The sequence below is a fragment of the Lagenorhynchus albirostris genome, chromosome 10 (genome assembly GCF_949774975.1).
Source record: "Lagenorhynchus albirostris chromosome 10, mLagAlb1.1, whole genome shotgun sequence".
In the NCBI taxonomy this organism is placed as follows: Eukaryota; Metazoa; Chordata; class Mammalia; order Artiodactyla; family Delphinidae; genus Lagenorhynchus; species Lagenorhynchus albirostris.
The window spans coordinates 22,644,620-22,655,107 of NC_083104.1; positions in this window are offsets into that span (position 1 = coordinate 22,644,620).

The following is a 10,488-nucleotide window of genomic DNA, read 5'->3' on the forward strand; positions in this document are numbered from 1 at the left end:
TACTAGGTTTATATCAATGAATCAATTTCAAGAAAAAAAAAGGAAATGAAAGAAAACCTACAGACCAAAAGAGATGTAAGAAATATCAATTGATTGCAATTTATGGATCTTACTTGAACCCCAAATCAAACAAATTAATTATATATAGTTATATAATATTGATCAATTGGAAACTGAATTATTGATAATTAAATTTGGGTATGATAATGATATTATGATTTTTAAAAATGTGTCCTTATCTCTTAGAGATACATATAGAAGTATTTATGAAAAAAATAAATTGTTAAAATGTGAATGTTGTAGTGTCTCTCTCAGATACACCCCCTCTGCTCCCAGGACTGCAGTACTCATTTCCTCAGCTGCTGAGAAGGTTGGCTACTGACAGCTCACAGCTTGGGCTCCCTCTAGAAACTCTCTGACAATTCTTCTTCTTTCACTTCCCAACAGGTATTGATCCCAAGAGCAGCACACAATAAACTTCCTGCATACTAATCTCTGTCTCAGGGTCTGCTTACCCAGGAAACCAACAAGCAATGATGTCAATAATAACAACAAAGTCAAAATCATAGCGTCTGTGTTTCAGGGCATATAACAGGAGTTATGCAGGATTTTCTAGTTTCTTAATAATCTTCACAGAAACTGGCACAACCAAGCGTAGAGCCTTCAAGCCAAACTTCTCACCTACCAGGTTGGTAGCCAAGCGCACAACTGTACAGGGTGCTTCCAGGACACATAAGGAGAGTGAAGAGGGGAAGGGGCTCATGTGGACGTGGGACCTGGAATGGGACCTGATTCCACGCACATACAGGCTCCAAGGTGGGGTGATCAAGTGGGGTAGTGGCTTCTGGGGAGTACCAGGCAACTTTCTGAATGATGTCAGGGTGCACACAGCTGCAAATGCCTAGAATAATATGTTATGATGAAGTAGAGGGTACAGTTTCTTCACACACACTCTAAAGAAAAGCTGTTTGCTGTATCAGGTTACAGAGACTGGTAACTGGGATAATGAGCCCGGAGTTAAACTAGAAAGTGGCTCATAAAGTTATGTCCATCACAGCTTTGAACAACTAGATGCCAACGTCTCGGGGCAGGCCCAAGTAGAAGAGCAAAATGGGTTTCTACTTAGGTTTCACCTTCCTAACTTCTTTATCCTCCCCCTCAGACCTTCTCTTTTCTCTCCCTGACTTCCCCCCTATTTTCTTTTGTACCTAACTCAGGGGTCAGCAAAGTACAGCTTTGCCGGCCAGCTGCCTATCTTTTCATAGTCCTCAAATGAAAAATAGCTTTAAATGATGACACTTTAAATGATTATATAAGTACCTGCATAACGGTCTCGATTTTGCCTCTTTGCCTGCACAGCCTGAAGTATTTATAAACTGGGCCTTCAAGAAAACGTTTGTTGACCCCTGGTCTAGCTCACAAAGTAGCATTCATGGACCAGAAAGATCGCAAATGAGTGTCGTTTCTCAGGATTCATGAGACCATATTAGTGCTAGAGCAGGTAGTGGCTTTTTATTCATCCATTTGACGAATATGTGTTGAGTGCTGAGTAAAGACAGGTCAGGCCCTGTGACAGAGGCTGGATATACTTAAATGAATGAAATACATAAGTTCAGGGCCTTGTGGAGATTGCAATCCAAACATCCTATGCAGACAGTCCAGATGTTTGTGATGCTCAAAGGTGGTCTGTGATCCAGCAGCATCAGCATTACCTGCGAACTTGTCAGAAACACAAATTCTGGGGAATTCCCTGGCGGTCCAATGGTTAGGACTCAGTGCTTTCACTGCCAGGGCCCAGGTTCGATCCTGACTGGGAAACTAAGATTCCGCAAGCAGTGTGGCACGGTTGGAAAAAAAAAAAATTCTGGGGCTCCACACTAGACCTCTTGCATCAGAAATCTGGACAGTGGGACCCAGCCATGTGTGCTTTTGCCAGCCCTCCAGGTGATTCTGACTCATGCTTAAGTTTTAGAACTACTGAGCTAAACCAACAAGGTTTGTCCTGGGATAGTGGTTTTATGAACCAGGTTTTAGGAAAGTAATTAGCTGTAATGCTCATGTTAGAAGGTACTTTGGCCACCTTACTATCCTATGTTAATTATTTATTTTTACCAAAATTATAGGAAATAGATAGTAAAAGTATGCTGCAGAATGTATAGGTGGCTGAATATATACAGAACACTGAGCTCGGCACTGCAGTGAATGTTCGGGAAATAAAGGCTGCTTGGTGCCTTGAGGTCTTCCATTGGAAAAGAAAATGAACCCATAGTATCAGCATCATTATATGCCAGGGATCAGCAAACATATTCTATAAAGATCCAGATAGTCAATATTTTAGGCTTTGTGGGCATATGGTCTCTGTCCCAACTATTCAACTTTGCTATTGTAGCACAAAAGCAGCATATCTATAGATGATATATAAATGAATGAGCATTGTTACATTCCAATAAAACTTTATTTACAAAAACAGGCAGCAGGACCACGGTTTGCCAACCCATGTTATATACCATCACATACCATATACTATTACATATGATGCCATAAACCATCCTGTATGGTTTCATTATATATTTCATCCTGTTCATATGCTTTATACAATTCTCCCGATAATTTTGTCATATTTGATCATCTAACTTTGACCCTCCTAACTTTGGTTTCCAAAACTCTATAAATATCCTATTTGGGCAAAAATTGTTCAGAGCAGTAAGCTTCAAGGTATAACCTTACTCCAATGAGTGAATATACCCTACTTGTTTATTATCACAGTACTATAAACTACTGACAAAAAAAGTCCCTAAAGTTAATATTATTATTGTAGAGGTTGGAAACTAAGTCTGAAAGAAGTTAAAGAAATTGTTGAAGTTCATACAATTAATAAGTTTTGGAGCCAAGGCTCAAACTGTTTTTTCTGGTGCCAAAGCTCAGATCCTTACTGAGAACTGCCTCCCAGTGCACTGAATACCAGTATATGCTTAATGTGTAACCAGAAACTGGGTTTAGGGTGCAAATGCAACATTTATGTTTGATTGGCTATTTCTGTTCTTGACTATTCTATGACTGTGATCTCAGTTTCAGGGCAATTAATATCCTTAAGTCTCAGGACAATCACACATGTTGTAGGTGGGTCATAATCTAAAACCTTAAGTGCAATACCAGTGAAGTAAATCTGGAATAGTAGATGTTCTTTAACAGCCCTATCACCAGTACAGTTTCCTTTGCAACATGGTTTTACAGTTATTTATCCAGGGCCTAACTCCCCATGTGACCATCGGCAGATCTTTCCCCTCCTAGTACGTTAACTTGTCCATCTGAAACTAAGGGTCTTAGTCTATATATTACCAAGAAGTCTGCCTTTGAACTCAAAATTCTAATTCTATATCAACATGACATTCTTCCTCCAAGTTTTCCACTCTTACAGAGACAACCCCATGTGGTTTTCCATGGTTACAGAATGCACACTTCTTCTGTTGATACATATGTTAAACCAAATGCCCAACTTTGTAGAATTTACAATCTTAAAAATTAAGGTAGGCATCATTGCCAAATGTAGAGGATAAATGAATACTTGTGGCCATCTTCATGTCTAAAGAAATTGTAAGCAAAGCCATGGATGACAAGATTTTCAGGGAGTTCACCTGTGGTACTCTGAAAACGGGAAGGGAAAATAAGGCATGCTAAATCCGAGAATGTGAACAGATCTCTACAGATGGGAACATTAGTGAACAAGCACCCATATGCATGTTTTCAGGTCAGATGGAGAGCCACTGAAAATAGATCAGAAAGCAGCAAAGCCTGACAGGGACACATTTGAAAGAGCAGAACGTAAACTCAATCTCAGTGGGTAAAAAAAGACTCGACATTATCCTATTTCCCTAATAAGATATGACTGTGACATGTTGACCGTTCAGAAAACAAGAGGAGCCCAGCCAAGGAGAGAAACATGGCTTTAGAAAAACACATCAACAAAGAAAGGGTTCCAGGCTTTCCTGAGAATTCATCAGTCCAACCAGTGCCTGCTTCGGATGAATTGTTTTTACCATTCATAATGAAATGAAAAAAAGCAAGAGCTTCTTACAAAGATGTATAAATTGAATGTAAAGGATATTATAGTATTATTTTCTTGGATTATGTGCTTCCTTCTTTTGTTGTTGATGTTGCAAAAATTCCTTTCTTTTAGATAAAATGATGAGAGTAAATGATAGTTGGATTGACTTTCTTCTGTATTGTCTTCACTTAACAAGATAAAATAAAGTTTGTCAACTTTCTATAAGCTCCATCAAAAAAAATTAATTATCCTAGTTCATGAAATCCAAAACACTAGGGGGCCTGACTTGTGCGACACTTGGAATCACTTTGTGGATCCTCATGATAGCTTCATTGTTGAAGGCCTGTTTTGAATCATACAGTTTACATGTCATTTATAATTGTCCCCTGAATCGTGCAAGACATGTATTGCCATTCATAGTTTACAGATGAGGATGCTGAAGTTTGTAGAAGTCAAGAAATTAGCCTAAGGTAAAACAGCTATTAAAATGGCCATCCCACCTCATATAACATCAGAGGAATGCAAATTAAAACAACAGTGAGAAACCACTACACTCCTACTAGAATGGGCAAAATCCAGAACACTGACAATACCAAATGCTCACGAGGATGTAGAGCAAAATGAACTCTCACTCCCTGCTGGTGGGAATGCAAAATGGTACAGTCATTTTGGAAGACAGTTTGGCTGTTTCTGACAAAACTAAACATACTGCTACCATACGATCCAGCAATTGCATTCCTTGGTATTTAACCAAAGGATTTGAAAACAGGTACACACAAAAACCTACATATAAATGTTTGCAGCAGCTTTATTTATAATTTCCAAAACCAGAAAGCAAACAAGATATCCTTAGTAGATGAATGGATAAACTGTAGTACATCCAGACAATGGACTACTTTTCGTGCTAAAAAGAAATGAGCTATCAAGACATGTGAAAAGACATGAAGGGATCTTAAATGCATATGACTAAGTGAAAGCAGCCAATCTGCAAAGACTATATACTGTATGATTCCAACTATATGGCATTATGAAAAAGGTAAAACTATGGAGACAGTAAAAGATCACTGCGTGCCACGCTTGGGAGAGTTGGGGATGAATAGGTAGAGCACAGAGGATTTTTAGGTCAGTGAAACTACTCTGTATGATACCATGATGAAAGATACATATCCTTATACACAGAATGCAAACCAAGCGTGAACTCTTATGTAAATTATGAACTTTGGGAGATTATGATGTGTCAAGGTAGTTTCATCATTGTTATGTAACAAATGTCCCATTTGACAGGGATGTTGATGGTGGGGAGGCTCTGCATGTGTGGGGGCTGGGGGTATGTGGGAAATCTCTGTACCTTCCCTTCAATTTCACTGTGAATAAAACTGCTCTAGCTCATACAAGTCAATATCAAAAACACAAACAACCCAATCAAAAAATGGACAGAAGACCTAAATAGACATTTCTCCAAAGAAGACATGCAGATAGACAACAGGCCTATGAAAAGACACTCAATATTGCTAATTATTAGAGAAATGCAAACCAAAACCACAGTGAAGTATCACCTCACACTGGCCAGAATGGCTGTCATCAAAAAGTCTAGAAATAATAAATGCTGGAGAGGGTGTGGAGAAAAGGGAACTCTCCTACACTGTTGATGGGAATGTAAATCGCTGTAGCCACTATGGAGAATAGCATGGAGGTTCCTTAAAAACTAAAAATAGAACTACCATATGATCCAGCAATCCCACTCCTGGGTACATACCCAGAAAAGATGAAAACCCTAATTCAAAAAGATACAGGCACCCCAAAGTTCATAGTAGTACTATTTAAAATAGGCAAGACATGGAAACAACCCAAGTGCCCATCAACAGACTATTGACTTAACAAGATGTGGTACATGTATACAATGGAATATTACTCAGCCATAAAAAAGAATGAAATATTGCCATTTGCAGTAACATGGATAGACCTAGAGAATATTATATTTAGTGAGGTAAGTCAGACAAAGAAAGACAACTACTATATATATATATATATATATATATATCTCACTTATATGTGGAATCTAGAAAATAATACAAATGAATCTATATAAAAAACAGAAACTAACTCACAGACAAAGAAAACAAATTTATGGTTACCAAAGGGGAAAGGGAGGAAGGGAAGAATAAATTAGGATTATAGGATTAACAGATACAAACTACTATACATAAAAGAGATAAGCAACAAGGATTTTCTGTACAGCACAGGGAATTATATTCAATATCTATTTTTTTTAATTAATTTATTTATTTATTTTTGGCGGCATTTAGTCTTCATTGCTGCATGCAGGCTTTCTCTAGTTGGGGAGGGGGGGGCTCCTCTTTGTTGCAGTGCATGGGCTTCTCATTGCAGTGGCGTCTCTTGTTGCGGACCACAGGCTCTAGGCGCGCGGGCTTCAGTAGTTGCGGCACGTGAGCTCAGTAGTTGAGGCTCGCGGGCTCTAGAGTGCAAGCTCAGTAGTTGTGGCGCACAAGCTTAATTGCTCTGCAGCATGTGGGATCTTCCCAGACCAGGGCTTGAACCCATGTCCCCTGCATTGGCAGGCGGGTTCTTAACTACCGCACCACCAGGGAAGCCCTATATTCAATATCTTGTAATAACTTATAACAGAAAATAATCTGAAAAATATATATATATATGTAACTAAATCACTTTGCTGTACACCTGAAACTAACACAATAGTGTAAATCAACTATACTTCAATTAAAGAAAAAAAAGAGTGGAAAATGAAAGTTCTAGTAAAAAAAATAAAACTGCTCTAAAAAAATTAAGTATTGGTCTTCCCTTGTGGCGCAGTGGTTAAGAATCTGCCTGCCAGTGCACGGGACAGGGGTTTGAGCCCTGGTCCGGGAAGATCCCACATGCCGTGGAGCAACTAAGCCCATGTGCCACAACTACTGAGCACTACCGTGCCACAACTACCAAAGCCCACACGCGTACAGCCCATGCTCCACAACAAGAGAAGCCACCACAATGAGAAGCCCGCGCACCGCAATGAAGAGTAGCCCCCGCTCGCTGCAACCAGAGACAAGCCCACACGCAGCAACGAAGACCCAATGCAGCCAAAATAAAATAACTAATTTTTTTAAAAAAGAGAGAAAATGCTTAACTTTAAAAAAAATTAAGTATTAATTTTTTTAATGGTTCTGTCCTTCCTCATAAGCAATGCATCCTCAGAAATTTGATCATAAATAGCAGAAATCTCAGCGGTGGACAACTGAAAATTGACAAAACTCACTCTTAACTTCAAAGGAAAGTACAGGGCAATCAACAGATTGACACTCATCTTATCAGCAACCTCTATGACTCAAATGTTAACGTTTTCCCCAAACAGCAAAGAAGACGTAAGTGATTTTTAAATGTTTACGTGTCTTAATGTGGCTCAATCGTCAGAATGCTTCATAGCATTTTGGATATACTCCGCTTTGGAAGAGTTGGAGAAACAGCAGCATTCTGTGCATTTCACTTTAATTTGGAGGGGGGACATTTGAGATTAATCTGCAATTAAAAAGAGGTTTGGCTGTGATGAACTGACGTAATTCACAATTTAGACTTATTTGAGGAAAATAACAACAGTCACATTTGCCGTGGGCAAAAATGGGATGCACGATGGGGAGAGGGGAGTACCAGCTTGTTGACAGTACTACAGATTAGGAATTAAAAGGGCAGGACAAACATCCAGGGACAATCATTTCACATTTTATGAAATAAAATGGAGACTTTTCCTAGCAATCTTTTCAAAGGGATTCATCCAGGAAGCTTTGATACTGATACCCTGGGTGTAGCTACAACCTAATCATGGGTGCAGTATTAAAAAAGAAGGAAATATTTCACATTGAATTGTTAAATTAAGAATGTGGGCTGGAGTGCTGAGTGATATGAAAGATGTGGAACCAGTAATCCTAGAGGAAATCCTTCCATTCCATCCTTTCATCGGAGAAAACTCAAAGGCTCATGGTTTGAGATTTTAAATCCTGGGGAGATTATAAATAGTTCAGCTTACTCGGTGAGTCACTCTGGGTCTGCAAAACCAATATTTACCCTTTGAGTGCTTTTCCAGAAAGCCTATGTCCTTGTGAGACTTACTGCAACACTCCCTCTCTGAAAAATCCTCTAGTGTTGCAAGCGAAATAAACAATGACAAAACGTGGTTTCCTTCCAAGCTTTGGGGATGTGAAAAGGAGAATAAAGTTAAGTTTCATTTCCCAGAAGAAGAACTCCAGCTATGGCTCAATGTTTTTAATTTTTCATTTAATCAATAAACATATATGGTGGAAATGAAAGTTTCAAATATCAAACTGTATTTTGCTTCTTTGGAGGAAGCTGGTTTCCCCCAACCACAGCCCTTCTGCCATGATGCTTAGGTCAAGAACCTGAGACAGATTAGCTCAGGGAAGGAGAAAGGTATGATGTAAGACCATATTTTTCCAAGAGGGAAACTGGGAAGCTTTTGCAGAGTGGACAGGAGGAGTCTTGGGGGAGACAAGAAAAAAGGCAAGAATTCATACCCTTGTGTTTTCCCAGCCATGCCTAGTAGATACCACCTTAGGCTGCCAAGACACCAGATGAAACACGCTAGATACAGACAAAGCCAGAATTAAGGATTTTCACCACAGACACCAGAATGTTCTGGGAGGTCCCCAAAAGGGCTTGCTACAAGAAGAAAAGCCAGAGAAGTGGAAGGCAAGAATCGAGAAGAGCACTGCCAGCAGAAATATAATGCAAATCACATACACAATTAAAATTTTTCTAATAACCACATTGTAAAAATAAACAGGTAAAGTTAATTTTAATAATGTAGCTTATTTAACCTGATACAATCAAAATATTATCATTTTGATAACTAATCAATACAAAAGTATTAATCAGATATTTTACATCTCTGAAAGCCAGTATATATTTCACAGGATTTCGTTTATAGCAATCTTATTTCAGACTAGACATATTTCAGGTGCTCAGTAGCTATATGTATTGGATAGCACAGATCTAGAATAAACTGCATGTAAATCCTGGGGTAGTTAAAAACAGAAGAAACCAAATGACTATGACTGGAAAACTCTGCTTATTTTCTGCTGCAAATCTGGAACAATGGTTAAAGAAAAAGGAAAGATCTGTACTAGGAAAAATTTTAAAGCCATGGGATTATTTACTGTGTTTATTGGATTCTTCTTAGGTATTACATAGAAAATCCAACCCCTCAACACACAAGTCTATTCAATGTCTACTGTGTGTAAGGGACTGGACCGGATTAAGGGAATGCTGTGATGAATAAGACACTGAATTGCTCATGATGCTCAGAGTGGGCCCATAATAAAAAATAAAGACATCATATAAATAGAGACAAAAAAAGCAAACAGTGTGGGAACGAAGGAAGGCAGTCCTTAATTTTGCTGGATTTGTCTAGGCTTGTAAGCTCCATGAGGGCTGGAACCGTATCTGTCTTATTTGTCACTTTCTCAACAGTAGCCAACAGAGGGCTCCATAAAACTTTGGTGAGTGAGTGACTGAATGATTGCTGCTCAGAGAGAACTAGGTCAGGAGTAGCCTCACATTGGACATGATGTTCGAAATTGGTTTAGAAGAACAAATTGTTCTTCACCTTGGAGAGTGGGATACTTGAGACCAAACATCTGAACGTCTTGGAAGGTGAACATTTAAGGCACATTCAGTCAATGATATTTGACTTATGAGGCAGGAGTGTAGGTGGGGATGGAAGATGAGATGGGAAAGATAAGCCGGGGCCAGATGGTGAAAAGTGTGGAAGGCTTTTTATGAATTATTTGCAGGATTAGTCTATTCTAGCCACCTGCTGATAGCACTACAGTGGGGTAAAGATTCCCACAATGAGAACGCATACTTCTTTTGCAGCATATTGATCTCCTGTTTTTAGAGCCTTCAGAAAGCAATCAACCATCAGACAGCCGGACGGTGGCAGGTGACAGTATACATTCTTTGAGCCTACTGTACTTTGCTATTGAATTTTCCCCATCTCAGTTAACATTTTTCTTCCCTCTTAAATAAAGTTACTGAGAGAGCAATAAAAGCAGGGAATAAGATGAAAATGTGCCGGTTTACATTTCACCACAAAATAATAGAATGAGATTTGTTTAAATGGGAAGAGGAGTGGCAATCTTTGCTCACTGTTTATCATCAAGCCGCCTTTCAAGGATTTCTTATCTACTGAAGTAATATCAAGTACACCATCCAACTGGCGATATTAATGCATAAATCCCAGGAATACATCTGGAAATGGTTGTGCTATAGAAAAGTAGAATGCTCCTGACTAATATGGTACTTTATAAATTCAATGTGCGTATAGCAATAGCAAGTTTACAGAGTGGTAATAAACAAAACAAAACAAAGAGGGGAGGATAGTTTATGAAGCTTATAAAGGCATTTATTCCAGC